Source organism: Equus caballus, chromosome X, assembly GCF_041296265.1.
Source record: "Equus caballus isolate H_3958 breed thoroughbred chromosome X, TB-T2T, whole genome shotgun sequence".
NCBI classification, from domain to species: domain Eukaryota; kingdom Metazoa; phylum Chordata; class Mammalia; order Perissodactyla; family Equidae; genus Equus; species Equus caballus.
In genome coordinates this window covers 24,857,941-24,874,596 of record NC_091715.1, presented here as the reverse complement: position 1 = coordinate 24,874,596, position 16,656 = coordinate 24,857,941, and the positions used below count along the sequence as shown (strand labels likewise).

At 40.7% G+C, this 16,656-nt stretch overlaps 1 protein-coding gene across 15 annotated transcripts in view; it reads left to right on the top strand.

The window, feature by feature from the left end:
* The first annotated feature begins 254 nt into the window (after nt 1–254).
* TAB3 (TGF-beta activated kinase 1 (MAP3K7) binding protein 3) overlaps nt 255–16,656 on the top strand; it is a 68,539-nt gene continuing 52,137 nt past the window's right edge. For 3 of the 15 annotated variants that reach the window (XR_011434694.1, XR_011434693.1, XM_005614057.4), the window contains exons 1-2: nt 701–841; nt 14,394–14,496. The gene's annotated coding sequence lies outside the window, so the exon portion shown is untranslated. Of the gene's footprint in view, nt 287–676; nt 842–931; nt 1,207–14,393; nt 14,497–16,656 lie in introns of those variants that run through there. The other 12 variants (XM_070257248.1, XM_001488600.7, XM_070257253.1 and 9 more) reach the window with 8 other exon arrangements.

The following is a 16,656-nucleotide window of genomic DNA, read 5'->3' as shown; positions in this document are numbered from 1 at the left end:
GCTCCGATCACACGGCAAGCTCTCAATAACACGAATCAACAAGAGGATGGAGGGGCCGCTAGGACTCTGCAAAGAATACTCGGTGACAAGGAGGGTAGGGAGAAGGAATGGGATGGAGGACTCCCGGGACGCCAAAGTGTGTTGACCCTTCGGGCTCTCGAGAGACTGTTATGCCTTTAAGGGACGCCTCTCACTCCCCCGCAGGCTCCCGCCCCGCCCCTTCCTGGGTTTCGTTCTGGGTTCCTCCGCCCCCTTCGTCTCCGCCCCGCGTCTCTAGAGGAAACAGGTAAAACACGGAGAACCGGGTTTTTTTTTTTTTTTTTTTTACTCCGGGGCCCGTTCTGGGCATGCGTCACTGCCCGCCCGCGCGCAGGCGCAGTAGCTTCCGCAGTAACCGGGACTGCCCATTTTCGATGCAGGGGAGCGTTTGCTCCCAAGCCAGTTCAGGCTACCCTAATTGACCACCTTTCCCGTGGGCCCCCGCCCTCCGATGGCTGTGGGGGAAGCCTCGCGAGATCGCCTTCGGCAGTCCCCGGCGGCGCCATCTTTGTGCCTGGCGAGCGACGGCGCCCGACGGGAGCCCTGAAGCCGGCGGTTCGCTTGCCAAGCACTCGCCGAGACCGGATCCAGGAAATACGAGGCGGGCCTCGGTGGGAGGGACGCATTGAGGGAGGAGGGAGGAAAGGGGGCGGCGGCGGCTGCGGCAGCGGCGGCGGCTCTCACCAGATCCGGGCCCCGCGCGGCGCGCACCCGAGGGGGGTCGGGCGGGGAAGCGGCGCCGGCCCGGACCCCCCGTGGGAGCAGGCGGTGGCAGCGGCGGACGGGGAGCAGCGGCTGCCGGGTGAGTGTCCTCGAGGAGGCCCGTCACCTGCCCAGTGCGTCGGGGGTGGCCCCGGGGTCGTCCCGGTGACCCCGCGCCCGGGCGGTGGGCGTGTGCGCGACTGCGGGTGCCCCGGGGGCTCGGCTCGGCCTGGGGCTGCGGCAGACACCGGGAACCGCGGGGCGGCAGGAGGTCTGCGCAGGGCCTCGCGCGCCCGCTCCCGCCCTGGACGCCCCGGGAGGCCGAGGAGAGAGGGAGTGGCCGGGGGCCTGGGTTGGCCTTGGCCCCTCCAACGGAGGGGATGATGTCCTTGCGAAGAGTGAACCTCTGTGGACGGGCTTCAAGCCCCAGCAAGGCGTTTGGGGATGAGGACTAGCACCGCCAAGGTTGGGGCTGTTGAGGGTTTTGAGAGACGTGGGGAAGATTAGTAGTGATCGTAATAATTGTTCTAAAAGAGGTTTGCAGATGGCTGTTGGCAGGTGTGGAGTCAGGAGAAAGCGTTGTCTCTGTTCGTTTAAAGAAGATCACAGAAGCAGTTCTGTGAGGTCCAGTAACAGATGTGAGTTAGTCCCAGTTGGAATTCTCTAGTTTATTACCATGTACCAGCTCGTTAAAGCGCATAAAAGCAGGACTTGGGGGATGGGATGGACGGACAAGGTGGGTTATCAAGTAAGCTACGTATAAAGTCAAACTTTCATATTGGTGATGAAAAGCACTTCTGTCTTTACTGAAACATAATTTTTTAAATTGCTTAAGACATCTTGTCACTTTGGGTCCAGACAGGGCTTGTCAATTCCATGTGTTCTTTCGGGATGTTTGTCAGTTAGACAATAATTTTGGCTTGTGATGTATTTAACTCTGGTTTGTAAAAGGACAAGAATGAATGGGAAAGAAGAACAATTTGACAAACTTCGCTTCTTTGGCACACTTTTTCGTTTTGGAAGGATAAGGGGATTTACTTTTTTTCTTTGCTTTGCAAATGTTTTGCAGTAGTATGCAAGAACATTTGTGAGAAGAAAGAAACATTTCAACCAAGAAAGGGCTTTTGAGATCAGAGTTTAGTTTTTCACAGTATTAAGTTATAAAAGGCGTCATCACCCATGGTAAGTTTTGTGATGGTGTCTTTTGATGAACTCTGGAAGAAGAATGCAAGCATATACATGTACATAATTTTAAGTCAGTGTGTGATACAAAGTTTTTCAGCTTTAGACCTCCCCTGCCCCCCATTTGCCTACAACTGGCTTAATCAAGGGAAACGCTTTAGTGAAGGTAAATATTAGATACGTGATTTCCATCTTTACATTTGGCAGAACATAATAATCTGTGTTTTGTCACTCTTAGTTTTCTTCCACGTTTATTTGACACAGCCTTCTCAATTATGGATACCATAGTTTGTGTTGGAGTGAAGGGAGCTAACGTTGAATATATTCAGGCACTGGGCTCAGTGAGTTATGTCCATCTGCATGTAATCCTCGTAGCTACTCTGTGCTAAAGATAATGTTATCTCTGTTGTACAAATATCGACAGTAACCCCAGTATTTTTCACTAACTTTTCCTTTTCATATAGCTAGTGAGTTGCAGAGCTAGAACTCAAACTCATGTGTGTCTGATTCTAGAATATGTGCTTTTTCTACTGTACTCTGCATAAGTGTATGTGCTGACTAATACAAAGTTTATGAAAATGGAAATTTTTGTTTCAAAGAAACCTTTCAATTCTGTTGGTAATCGCGAAAGCTTTCAGTGTCCTTGACTGAAGATAATCTTGTTTTTTTTCTTTTTATGTCCATTTTCTAGCCAGAGGTAACATTTTAGCAGAAGTCTGCTGATTATTAAAGATTCCCAGTAGCCATTAGAGACCTAGCTGAAATTCAGATGTTCAGTAATTTTGTGTCCAGTTTCAGTACGCCCAAGATAATTCAAAGATCAAATATTTTGTTTATTCTGGTCCTGAATAGTTTTCCAAATTGCATTACTAAAATAAAATATCAGCTGTTTGTAGGGGTTTGAATTTGCTTTATCGTAGCTGGGAGGTACACACACCCATACCCTCCCACCTACTCACCCACCCACCTACTTCTCCAACAAGTAGAGTACTTGATAACAGACACTGTTTTTCTTCTTTTTAATTTAGTACAGAGGTTTCAGACCCAGTTCGCAGTTTCCAGAAAATACGGCAGCTATTCTGGGATCCAGCATAATCTTCTATGGGGCTAGGGAATAAAAGACTTTCCGGGTTCCCAGGCAGTATCTGAGATGTCTGGCAAACAGGAGGAACGTCTTGCTAGTGCACAGCCATTAGTGACTTTTGTCCCCCACTGGTCTCTGCTCTTGCATCTTTGATGTGCTGCTGAGTTGCCAATCCTGGCCATTATCTCTACTCAAGAGAGAGTTCATCTGGAAGAGTAGCTGCTGAAATTTAAAAAAAAGGAAAGGTTGTTAAGTGTCTGGCATTCATCCTCCAGCAGGTTATTTGATTAGGTTTACCTGTTGAATTAATTACCCCTGGCTGAAAGTTCTGGGAAAGTTATTATGGAACTTGGGATTTGCTGCTGCTGCTTTTAAGAAATAAATTATTTGGGAGCCTTCGGTTAAGTAACCGTATCTCCCGGAAGCAATGGGCATTAGAGGCTGGAGGCAAAAGAAGTTCTGTGCTCCTCAGGACACATCTGCTCGTGTGTGTGTTATATGGAGTTTGGAGCTTTTCTTGAAATACCTTGGAGTCCTGACAGGTAGCGTTTGGTCTGAAGGAGCAAGTTTTTCATTATAGTTATACTCCCAAGAAAGAGTTAAACATACTTCCTTATTTGTGAAGGTAATTACTCATGGTATTTGGGCTATTGGGTGAAAAAATCGACGAATGATAATGTAACTGAGTGCTCACCAAGTAAATAAAAAAGCTTTTCTGAAATGATTTATATTGCCACTATATAAAGAAAAGACACCAGGAAATTGTCTCAGATGTCTTTAGAAGTTTATTTTTATACCTTCCCCATAATAAGCCTCAATTTATTCCCATGGCCACAAATATTCGTTTGTCTAAAAGTGAAATGGACCTGATGAAATATTTGGAACTGTCAAAATGAGTTAATCCTAAATATTTAAGAGCATTTATTATAGTTTACCTCATGGGCAGTTCTATTCGTTTATTTGTCCGACCCTTCAACATCCCACTTCCCTCCTGCTTCAGATTTCTCTCCTTTTCTTCCTCTTTCTGACACTGCTCTACTGATAACTGGAGCCTTGCTGTAGTTCTCAGTTGACGCTGAAGTCTTTGGGCAGAGTGGCTGCTGACACGGTGGGCAAGGAGACTCCTCTAAGTCGATTCCCCTTCTCCGAATCCCGGTGCTCTAGAAGGTCAAGAGGGACTTGGACAAGACCCCTTAGCCCAGTCCGTTCTTTCTTGAAAAGGAGAGTGAGAGTAGCCAGAGTGAGGGAGGCAGTGTTAAGACTCTTGCCATGGTTTCTCTTTTTCTTTTCCTTTCCTCTCCTAAGCGTTAAGGAGGAGAGTGTGTCAAAACCCACTGCTGCAGGAGCAGGCATTGTTCCCTCGTCCTCTTCTACAGCCCACGCCGCCCCCCGCACTTTGTCCTCTCTCCTTTTAGCTGCCATCTCACCCTTCATCCTTCTCTCCCAAGTAGGTTTTGCCTTTCTTATCTCAGGATCTCCTCCCACCGAAGCTCTGCCTTTTTGTCCTTCTAACTCTGCAGCCTAATGCACCGCCTTTCCTCGTGGCTCTGCCTTGAACATGGAAGCCTAGGCCTGTGGTCCTAGGGGAGCTCAGACTCCCAGTTAGGGGAGGAAAGAATAGTTTCCGACTTCCAGAATTGAATAGGGCAGGGGCAGTTGCTTTTAGTTTAAGTTGAATGCTAAATGGGTTTTCCCATAGAAACACTGCCCATGCAGGTCTGGTATTTTATTATCCTTCTGTAACCTTATGGGTGTTTAAGCTTTAAGCTTTTGTGTGCTGATTTGGAAACCTGGTACATAGACCTTTGTTTCCTGGGAAGGCAACTTCTGAGATTCAAATAGATGATTTTAAAAAGTCAGCTTGTGCTCTAGAAGTTGTTGGAGGTTCGGTGCTTTTTGTTAATCATTCGGTGGGATGGTAGGGAGTGCACCTTTAGCTATCCAAAATTAGATGTGTTACGTGGATCAGATGGCTCTTCTAGGAGATAGACTGATAGCCTTTTTAGATTGTCAGTGAAGAATTTCTGCGTTTAGGCACATGTTTTGAAATACAGTTGAAGTTCAGTCCATCTCAGGTTAATGTTTGTCATTAAAGCAGATGTTACAGTGTTGTGGAAAGAACAGTTTTGCTTTGTCATGAAAGGAATATCTTGTTCCCACTATTTCTTGCTGCTGTTTTGAAACTTTTCAAGGGTCTTGGAACTCGTGCAGTTATTTTACCCTAGTTTAACTAATGGTAAATGTGGACAGTATGTTTTTCCTGAAGATTTTGAAGTAAAGTTTTAGTAGTCTTGGTGAAGTTAGATGCTGTTAGCGCTATCTGTAGTGTTCAAACAGTTAAGCGAGGGATTTCAAAGTGATCAAAGTAAAATATATTTTAAATTTGTTCTCCATGAATGTGTTCAGTCTTAGCTTGGTTGAAGAACATTCCTAATAAAAGGCAAGATGGGTGTTTTTTTTTAATCTCCAAACCACTCTTTTTTTAAAAATGAATTTGAGTAAGCACCCTTTATTTTAAAAATGAGTTTACCAAAATCAGTGTTACCTCAATTAAAAAAAAGAGTTTACCAAATTATTTCATTACACACAGAGTGCAGTGGTTAAAAACGTGATCTCTAGAGGTAAAAGGCTCAGATGTTCGAATCTTACTTTTGACACTTAACTAGCTTTGTGATGGTCTTTGGCAAATTGCTTAATCTCTGACCTGTTGCCTCATTTTTGAAATTGGGATCGTGTAATAGCTACCTCACAGGACTTTTTTGTGCAGATTAAATGAGCCAGAGGATGTATAATGTTTAGAACATGCCTGGCAATGGTAAATGCTCAAAGTTGGTTCTTCCTGTTATTATTACATTGTCATTGTCATTATTACTGCTGCTGTTACTACTTTAGCTACCTTCTGAAATGACACCTCTTCTGTCTTGGATGTGTGTGTGTGAAAGATATACTTGTTTATTCAGTAGTAATTTTTTGGTGCAAAGCTTATGGGGGTCCCGGGAGAACAGTGTATTAACTATTAGATATATCCAAAATTGGCCATAGGGCAGGAAATCCATAACATATTAAGCTAATTTTTTTCAGTAACACCATTCCTATTGTGTTAAGTATAAGGAACTATGCTACTTTGATGTATGAGCGAAACTGGTTATTTGAATAACCACAGTGTCTTTATTAAAATCTGTTTTATTATCTTGGCATCTATAAGACCAGAGTCTGCGTAGACAGAGCCTCAATTTCTAAATGGTCCATTTATAAGACTTTCTTTTTGGAAATCAGCACCATTTTCCCACAGAAATAATGTCATATATGGCCTTCAGATTCCCTGTCCAGCCCAACATATCTGAATTTGAAGACTGATAGTACTAAAAACGAACTTCTCTGTATAATAGTGTCTCAGCAAGAACATGCGCTGAGAATGGGTACTGAGAGATTATGAGAACAGTCTCGAAGATGCGGCAGCTGGGTCACATTCCTTTGTGATTTTAGCAAGGACTCAAGCCTTGGGCGGAGGGCTTTCTCCTCTGGTGGAGGCTGAGGAGAGAGTGGAGGGTGGGACCTGATCTCTAGAAGGCGGGAGCTTTTTCCTGGCTTGGCTCCTCAAAAGGCTGTGTAGTATAGTGCTTGCCCTCAAATCTCTGTTCCATTGCTTACAGGACTTCTCGTCTGTAAAATGCAGGTACAGGTACTGCCTAGCTTACAGGGCTCTTGGGAGGGTTACATGTATGAATATATATAAAGCACTTAGAACAGCACCTGGCCCATAGGTGAGTGCATAAGAAGTGTTATATATTTATTATGAAGCTTTACTGTTTTAGAGCCTTTAGAATTACACCAACTCCCGCCCCTTTGCTTGGGTGTCCATGCCCATATCTGTTGTACTTAAATAGGATTGGTCTCCTCCTTTATCCACTGAGATGGTTTCATAACTTTTTATTTTCATCCCTGCCTAAAGTAAGCATCTTTTTTTTTTTTGGAGGCTTTTCTGGGGTTTACTTTATTTAGTAACATTGGAGAAATAGGTAACATTTCTTCTGTGAACCCACCCCTGTCCCCTATGCAGGCCTTGCGGGGATGGCGATACATTACTTGAAGGTACTGACTGTGGACATTTGATTGGGTTGGAATTGAGGTACAAACTTCTCAACCTTTGGTAGTTCACGCTAAGTCCTTTGTTTTTAAGTAAGCTTTTTATTTTGGAATAATTTTAAATCTATAGAAAAGTTGCAAAGATAGTACTGAGTTCCCGTATACCCTTCACCCAGGTACGCATAACCATGCTTCATTTGTCAAAACTAAGACACTAACATTGGTATATTAAGATTAGCTAAACTGCAATTTTATTCGATTTCACCAGTTTTCTTGCTAATGTAGGATACCACGTTGCATTTAGTTGTCATTTTTAGTTGTTTGCGTTTATATCATTGAGATCTCCTGTTCTTTAGTGAATGAGTTTCTGTGGCCACAAAACCATTTTCTGATTTGAGTTGTCTGCAGGTCCTCAAAAGGCCAGGGGTTTCCCCTGGTGATGGCAAGTCCAGGGATTCATCTTAGCCCTGAACTTTATAGTTTGACATAAAAGTAGAGAGACTTAATGAGAGTGGAAAGAATGCTATAGGGATGGGGTAGAGACTAAAGCATTTTTATAATTTAAAAATATGTTTTCACAGGATTAAATGGGTTGTTTTATGTACTGTTCACTTTTGATGGATTTAGCTTCAAAATGACAACTCATCCTTCCTTTTAAAAATGTTATAGTTATATAGAAAGCATATTTTCTTCATATTGGATATAGAAGGTAACTGGAATGAATGGGAGAAATTAATTTTTTGTACTTATGATTTAATAAGAAATTAATATTTAGTACAATAATTTAATGTCAATTACTTAGCACATTTGTTTATACGTACTGGTTTCAGTTTGTCGTCATGATTGATTTTTTTTTAAGTCTTTTTCAGGAGTACCATATGCTGTGGTGCCATTGTCATTCTAAATTATCACATATGCCTTAAGTTTGACGTAAGAGTCATCATTTAGCGTAAACAGAAAGTTATCTGTTAGGCTGCACAGCATGAACTTGACTTCTAGAAAGTCTTATCTTTTCTGCCTCAGAAAGAGCTTTTGGCTATTAGTCATGGATGGCAAAGAAATTAATTTTGAGTTGATAACATTTGGATGAAAATATTTCAATTGAATATGATATGCATTGAGACACACTGCCAGTAAACAAATTCTCTTGGTGGGTGGAAATCCCCTAGAACTTACAGAAAATTGGGAGAGGGGTGAACTTAACTTAGGTTGTTTCTACTTACTGAGAGCTGCTTATGACCTTGTATAAATCACCCAACTTCAAAGGACCTTGGTTTCTTCATTTGTAAAGTTAGGAAATTTGACTAGATGTGTGAGTTTATTAGTTCATTTCTGAGGTTTGAAAGACCCTCTTATTTAATAAAAACCTGTAAGATCGAGTTGCATGTCTTTGATCTTTATGAATCAACACTAGTCACTAAATCTAGTTATAAATCAGTTTATCTTTTTGGATTCGAATAGTTTCTAACCAATGTTACTGTAAGTTTGAGAGTCACTAGTTGGTTTGACACCTCTATTAATATTTTTTGGTAACTAGCATGTTGTCTAATACCTGCTTTTTTAGTTTTTGTTAGTTATTTCTGTGCTTTGACCTGAAGCAATGGACTTCAAACTTTTTTGCTGTTGTATCCCTTAACCAATTTTGAAAAACAGATACTGCTTTACACTTAAAAAATAATTTATTAAAGTTTAATATATGTGTAGAAGTACACATCAGTAGTGAACAGCTCAGTGGATTTTCACCAACTGAGCCCACTCGTGTACGAGCACCCAGATCAAGAGAGTGAATGTTACCAGCCACCTAGGAGCCCCTTTGTGTGCTCTTCTGGTCACTTATCATCCTGTCCTCCAATTATTTCCCCACTTTTAACATCACAGATTAGTTTTGCCTACTTTTGTACTTTATATAAATGGAATCTCACTGTGATCTCTTGTGCACCCTTATGAATGTGAGATTTAGCTACATTGTGTGTAGTTGTAGACTACTGGTTCTCATTACTGTATATATCCCATCGTGTAAATATGTTACTATGTATTGTTCTCTTGTTGAGGGATGTGTAGGTAGGCTTCAGTTTTTGGAGAATGTCTTTGTGACCTTGGAGTGGGCAAAGCTTTCTTAAACAGGACTTTTTCAATGATAAATACTTCTTTTAGAATTCTGACTGGAGAAAGAATAGGAGAACTGGTTTGTTTTAATATGGGCATCTAAAAATTTTTTGAGTTAATGTATAATAAACTCCTTTACTTTGTAAATCTCAGGGAAAGTGTCCGTATTCATAGCTAAATCTTCTAGGTGACTGAGATTTGTGCTTTCATAGCTATTTTGGGTGGAATTCCTTCAAAAATGTGTTATGTACTTCTTTGCCTATTTTGTTGCTGATTTTTAGAAGTTCTTTATTATATGTTAGAAATGAGCCCTTGCTGGTTGCAAGGGCATGGTTTTTTATTTTTAATGCGTCTTTTGATAAACCAAAGTTCTTAATTTTAATGTAGTGTGATTTATCATTATTTAATGTTTAAACTAGACGTCAGATCAGGTTCAGTTTAAAATATCCTCTCCTGTTCTCTCGCATCCTCCAGAAGCTTTATTATTTTGGCTTTCATGTATAGGTCTAGCATCTGCCTGAAATTGATTTTTGTGCATCATGTGAGAAAGGGGACAATATTATTTTTTTCCACATGGATGGCTAACTGTCCCAGCACACGATCTTTTCCTACTGTTGTCAGGAGTCAAATATCCCTATGTCTAGGGTTCTGTTTCTTGGCTGTCTATTCTGTTCTGTCAGTCCTTGGACTGATACCACACTGTCTCCTTTACTATGGCTTTATCGTAAGTCTCGATGTTGAGTAGAACAAGTCCTTCCACCTGGTTGTCCTTTGAGAGCGTCTTGGCTATTCTTGGCCCTTTGCACATTAACATGAATTTTAGTATCATCTTGTCACTTTCCACACACCACAAATACACACACACACGAACTTGTGATTTTGATTGTGTTTGTATGGAATCTACAGAGCAGTTTAGGAAGAACTGACATGTTTATCATATCGTTTTCTGATTCATGAACACAATATACTGCTCCATTTATTTAGATCCTTTTTAATTTCTCTTGATAATGTTTATAATTTTCTCCAGAAAGTCGTTCACGACTTTTGAGAGTTTTATGCCTAGATTTTTGATATTTTTTGATATCGTAAATTTTTATAGACTTCATTTTGTTTGTTGTTTATAAAAATACAATTGACTTTTTTATATTGACCAAAATCTAGCAATTGTGCTGTTTATTGCTTTTAGTAATTTTTCTTTAGAGTCTTTTTATTTCTTCCTTTCAAATTGTTATACTTTTATTTGTTTATTACTGTGCTAACTAGTACTTAGCTTCTAATATTGAATAGTAGTAGTGATAGAGGGCACCATTGTTTTGTTGCCCTTCTCAAAGGGAAAACTTTCAACATTTCTCCACTAAATGTGGCATTTGCTTTAATTTTTTCCCACTCTATTAAATTAAGGAAGTTTCTATTCTTGGTTTGGTAGGAGCTTATATCATGAATGATACTGGATTTTATCAAATGCTTTCCCTACTGTTAATGTAATCGTATGATGTTGCTCCTTGAATCAAATTATATCAGTTGATTTCCTAATGCTAAATCAACTTTGCATTCCAGAAATAAACCCAGTTTGGTCATCATCACATTTTCTTTTTATTTTTCTAAGGAATTTTGGATCTTTGTTTTTGAGTGAGATTGGCCTCTAATTTTGTTTTCTGGTACTGTCTTTGTGAGATTTTGGTGGCCTTGTAGAATGAGTTAAGGAATATACCTCCTCTTTCTTTTTTTAAAAAAAATTTTTTTAAACTTATTTTAACTAAAAAACCCAGTTTACCCATTTCTCGCACCCTCACTCCCCATCTCTTAAAACCACCAATCTGTTCTTTGTATCTATGAGTTTGTTTTTTAGATTCCACATATAAAAAAGACCATATGGTATTTGTCTTTCTCTGACTTATTTCACTTAGCATAATGCCCTCAAGATCCATCCATGTTGTCACAAATAGCAAGATTTCATTCATTTTATGGCTGAATAGTATTCTATTGTGTGTGTGTGTGTGTGTGTGTATACACACACGCGCGCCACAATTTCTTTATCTGTTCATCCACTGATGGACACCTAGGTTGTTTCCATATCTTGACTACTGTAAGTAATGCTGCATTGAACACGGGGGTGCATATATCTTTCCAAGTGAGTATTTTCATTTTCTTCAGATACATACCCAGAAGTAGGATTGCTAGATCGTATGGTAATTCTATTTTTAATTTTTTGAGAAACTTCCATACTGTCTTCCATAGTGGTTGCATCAATTTATATTCCCACCAACAGTGCGCAAGGGCTCCTTTTTCTCCACATCCTCACCAAAACTTATTTTTTGTCTTTTTTTTTTTTTGAGGAAGATTAGCCCTGAGCTAACATCTGCTGCCAATCCTCCTCTTTATGCTGAGGAAGACTGGACCTGAGCTAATATCCGTGCCCGTCTTCCTCTACTTTATAGGTGGGACGCCTGCCACAGCATGGCTTGTCAAGCGGTGCCATGTCTGCACCCGGAATCCGAACTGGTGAACCCTGGGCCGCCGAAGTGGAACGTGTGAACTTAACCACTGCGCCACCGGGCCAAGCCCTCTTGTCTTTTTGATAATAGCTATATTTTGTATATTATTCCCTTATCAGTTATCTGATTTGGAAATATTTTCTTCCATTCATTAGGTTGCCTTTTCATTCTGTTGATTTTCTTTGCCACGCAGAAGCTTTTTAGTTTGATGTAGGCCCACTTGTTTATTTTCGCTTTTGTTGTCTTTGCTTTTGGTGTCAGATCCAAAAAATCATTGCCAAGACCTATGTCAAGGAGCTTACCACCTATGTTTTCTTCCAGCAGTTTTATGGTTTCAGGTTTTACATTCAAGTCTTTAATCCATTTTGAATCAATTTGGGGATATGGTATAAGATAGTGGTCCAGTTTCATTTTTTTGCATGTGGCTGTCCAGTTTTCCCAACATCATTTATTGAAGAGATTCTCCTTTCTCCGCTTTATATTCTTGGCTCCTTTGTCATAAATTAATTGATCACATGTGTAGGTTTATTTTTGGGCTGTCTGTTCCATTGATTTATGTGTCTGTTTTTATGCCACTACCATGCTGTTTTAATTAGTTTTGTAATAAAGTTTGAAATCAGGGAGCATGATGCTTCCAGTTTAGTTCTTCTTTCTCAAGATTGCTTTGGTGGGGGTCTAAGGATTTGCCCTGAGGTGACATCCGTGACGGTCTTCCTCTATTTTTTGTGTGTGGGCTGCCAGCACAGCATGGACTCTAACAGCAGTGTAGGTCCAGTCCTGGGAACTGAACCGAGGCTGCCAAGGCACAGCACGTCAAACTTAACCACTAGGTCAATGGGGCTGGCCCGATTGTTCTTATTTTGAACATTTCCGAGTGTACATGAATAACAAGTTCAGTGAACCTCTGATGCTGCAGTCATCAGCGTTTCACCATACTTGTTTCATCTTCCCCCAACCCTTTTTTCTGCTGAGAATTTATAGCCTATCAAAGACATTTAATCTCTAAATAATGTCTATAAAACAAGACATTTTCTTACATAACTGCAATGCATTGTTATATACAACACACCTGATAACGGTTCCTTGGTAACATATATGATACTTAGTCCATGTTCAAGTCTTTCCAATTGTCTAAAATGATTTTTTTATAGTCGGTTTGTTTGATTCATCAGAGGATTCAGGTGGTGACAGCTTGATCCCTTCATGAAGGTCCACTTTTCACCTAATGCTTTTACCGTCCATCGACTGTCATTGCATGGATTAACGATTTAATTGAAAGGTGCAAAATTGTGATTGTTCTAATTTGATCAGTTCTGCAATGATTAGCTGAAATTTTTCTTTATGGAAGAACTTTTTCCTCATTCACTAGGGCTATTTGGTTAACCTGAAATATCTACTAATGAGTTCTTGAGTTGTTAAGGTCCCCTAGTGAGGAACCAAGAGTCTGCTTTCTTCTTTAGCTCAGACTCTTTTTTAATTCACTAAGGCTTCTGATAAGTACTTTTGTCCCTTCTTGAGGAAGTTAAAGTTACTCTTGAATGGTAGACTAGTGATTTCATGGCTTGGCTTGTCGAGGGCCTCCCGGTCCTGAGTGAGCAGTTGTGATTCTACTGAGAAGGGGTAGTGAGGGGACAGAGAAAAAACCGTCAGCCCCTTTTGCTGTTGGGCCTTGCAGTGAGGGTATGGTGCTCACTTGGGGTGTGGAAGTTTTAAAAATTCCGCTTCTTTACCAGAGAATAAATCAGACTCAGTATGGAGTTGTTTAAATTTAAAGACCTCTGGCCCTCAGGGCTGGCCCAGTGGCACAAAAGTTAAGTGTGCATGTTCCGCTTCTCGGTGGCCTGGAGTTCACCAGTTCGGATCCTGGGTGTGGACATGGCGCCGCTTGGCACGCCATGCTGTGGCAGGCATCCCACATATAAAGTAGAGGAAGGTGGGCACGGATGTTAGCTCAGGGGCAGTCTCCCTCAGCAAAAAGAGGAGGATTGGTGGCAGTTAGCTCAGGGCTAATCTTCGTCCCCCAAAAAAAGACCTCTGACCCTTAAAGGCCCTCAGCACAATTTTGTAGTCAAACTCATTACAATTTAATAACTTATTTAATACAATAGTTTAATGTACTTATTATAGGGAGCTGCAGGGACCCCTGATGGTTTGCCAGGAATGCAACTAAGATTCCTCTTGCCAGCTTTCTCTGAAGCCAAAACCTCAGAAAAGCTTTGGCTGTCCCCTCTGCTTTGCCAGCTCTGCCTTAGCCACTAGAGGTGACTGGAAAAGGGTAGCAGGGTGACTCAGGCAGTCAGGTAAACTTTCTTTTCTTTTCTTTTCTTTTTTTTTTTTTATTTGCTGAGGAAGATTGGCCCTGAGCTAACATCTGTGCCAATCTTCCTCTATTTTGTATGTGAGTTGCTGCCACAGTATGGCTGACGAGTGGTGTAGGTCCATGCCCAGGAACTGAACCCAGGCCACCCCAGTGGAGTGCACCAAACTTAACCACTAGGCCATGGGGCCAGCCCCTTAACTTTCTTTTAGTATCTATGGAATGTAAATCTTATTCACTAAAATTTCAGTTAGTAAAGGTATACAGATGGCTGCTTTCTTTTTCCTGACCTTTCATTCATATACTGTATCACTTGCTTGTGCTGTCTTCTTTAAACCTTTCACAGTTTGAATCTTACCTCTTTGGCCTTTCATTTTTTTAGGACAGTGTCTTCAGCCTTTTCTTCAAGATTTTCACCGTGACTTGTTGCATGTCAAACTGGACAAGGTATCTTAGTTGAAGTTTCACCAATTGAAAAATTAGAGGTAAGGAGTGTATATCTGTGTGTCTGTATTCTTGTAGCCATATTAGAGCAAAAAACTTTTTTGAAAACCAATCTGTATTGCTCTTCACATGTTTGTTTAACCCATCCCCTCATCCTCATCCCTTTTGTGCATTTAAGAGCAAGGATGAAAAAAATAAAAATGTCCAGGTGATTTCATGTTTAGATTTAGGCCCCAAGTCAGGACCCTAAGCAAATTCTTTGTACAATTTATTTGCTACTAGAAACCTCACCAGCAGACGAAAGGGTAATTTAGCAGTTGATTTGAAATCAAAGGGGCTCATCCCACTCAGAACCTAGACACGCAGTACCTGAAGCTGCTGGAGCTTGAAAGACCTGCTCCAAGGAGTACTAGGTGTGTGTGCATGTGCTGATCTTCCAGCTTTCTAGTTTTTATTGTAATGTTTCTTAATCTCAGATCTATATCAGTACCTCAGTTGTATAGATGATAGATCTAGTATTAATGAATAAGGATATAATTTTTAAAGTGTTATTACAGTATAGTTCTTTTTTTTTTAAAGATTTTATTTTTCCTTTTTCTCCCCAAAGCCCCCCGGTACACAGTTGTATATTTTTAGTTGTGGGTCCTTCTAATTGTGGCATGTGGGATGCGGCCTCAGCATGGCCTGATGAGTGGTGCTGTGTCTGCACCCAGGATCCAAACTGATGAAACCCTCGGACACCGAAGCAGAGCGCACGAACTTAACCACTTGGCCGTGGGGCTGGCCCCCCACAATATAATTCTTGCTTTGAGCCGGTGGTAGATCTATATCAAGAAAGACTATATAGCAGTGTCAGCTTTGGTTTCTAGATAGTTTGTTTTTCCACCTTATAAAAATGTTCCCACTCTTTAACATCTGTTTCGTAGTGTAATAACATACGTGGGTGTGTGTTGTGAATTAAACACTGGACAAGATGTTATGAGGCCTGTTTTATAATCTTAGCTTTTTAGCAAGTTTTTAAATCCATCTAGCCTTTGGTTATCTCATGTAAAACAAGGGGATTGTACTGACGTTGGGTTCAGGGTTCCTCAGCTTCGGCACTATTGACACTTTGGGCCAGATAATTGTTGTCAGGGGCTGTCCTGTGTACTTAGGATGTTTAGTAGTGTCCCTGGCCTTTGCCTGCCAAATGCCAATAGCACCCCTCCCCAGTATGACGGCCAAAAATGTCTCCAAACATTGCCCAATTTACCTTCCGGGGCAGAATTGCCCCCAGCTGAGAACAACTCGGGTAGATGATGTGTAGAGTTCCTTCCAGCTTTATAATTCTATTGTTTTTATTTTTAAAAATCCTGTGCTTCTTTGCAACCCAGCTTAAATGTTCTCTCTTCTGTGAAGCTTTCCTTGGTGCTACTTTTCCTTGTCCTTAATTGTTTCTTTTTCTCACAACTTATAGGACTTAATCCCACTCTATTAGAACTATCAGTGTGTCTCTGTCGCTTCGAGGCATGGGCCTCCTGTATCTCCAAGCTGAGTGCTCAGATTTTATTAAATGAGTGAGCCGTGGAGTCAGGAGTATTGTCAGGTTAGACGTTGTTAAAGAAGTGATTATGAATGGCATTTTTGTTAATCTTTCAAACTCTTCCAGTATGAAATTCCAACAGTTTGTGGTCTTGAATTTCTGAGTTAATGAGACTGGTTACTCTTTTTTTTTTCGTTTTAATTTTTTAGAAGGTTAAATAGTGTGTGTGAGGGAGCTGCAGAAAAGACATCAAGGCTGCATTTGAGGAAAATACAGTCACACAAAAATTGATAACATAAAGGGTTAAGTTGTTTCAGCTTTCATATCCAGATGTTTCTCAGATAACTCCACTTTGTTAATTAGAATGCTGCCATCTATTCAGATAAAAAGGAAAGGTAGCAGATATTTTTCTTGTATAACCTAGAGCCACCATATTCTGTCAGTATTTCTCAGAGCAACCCACAGTAAGAAATACATTTTAATCATCATCTTGCACATAAACACATACCTCAAAGAAGTTTTTTGAAATAATGTTACCATACAATGTGTGAAGCACTCTGATATTTTCTGTTATGTTTCTTTCCTTCTTTTTTTTTCTTAAATACTTGTTATCACCCAGTAAATTTATTATACAATTCACTAATAGGTCACAACCCACCATTTGAAAAACACTGTTCTA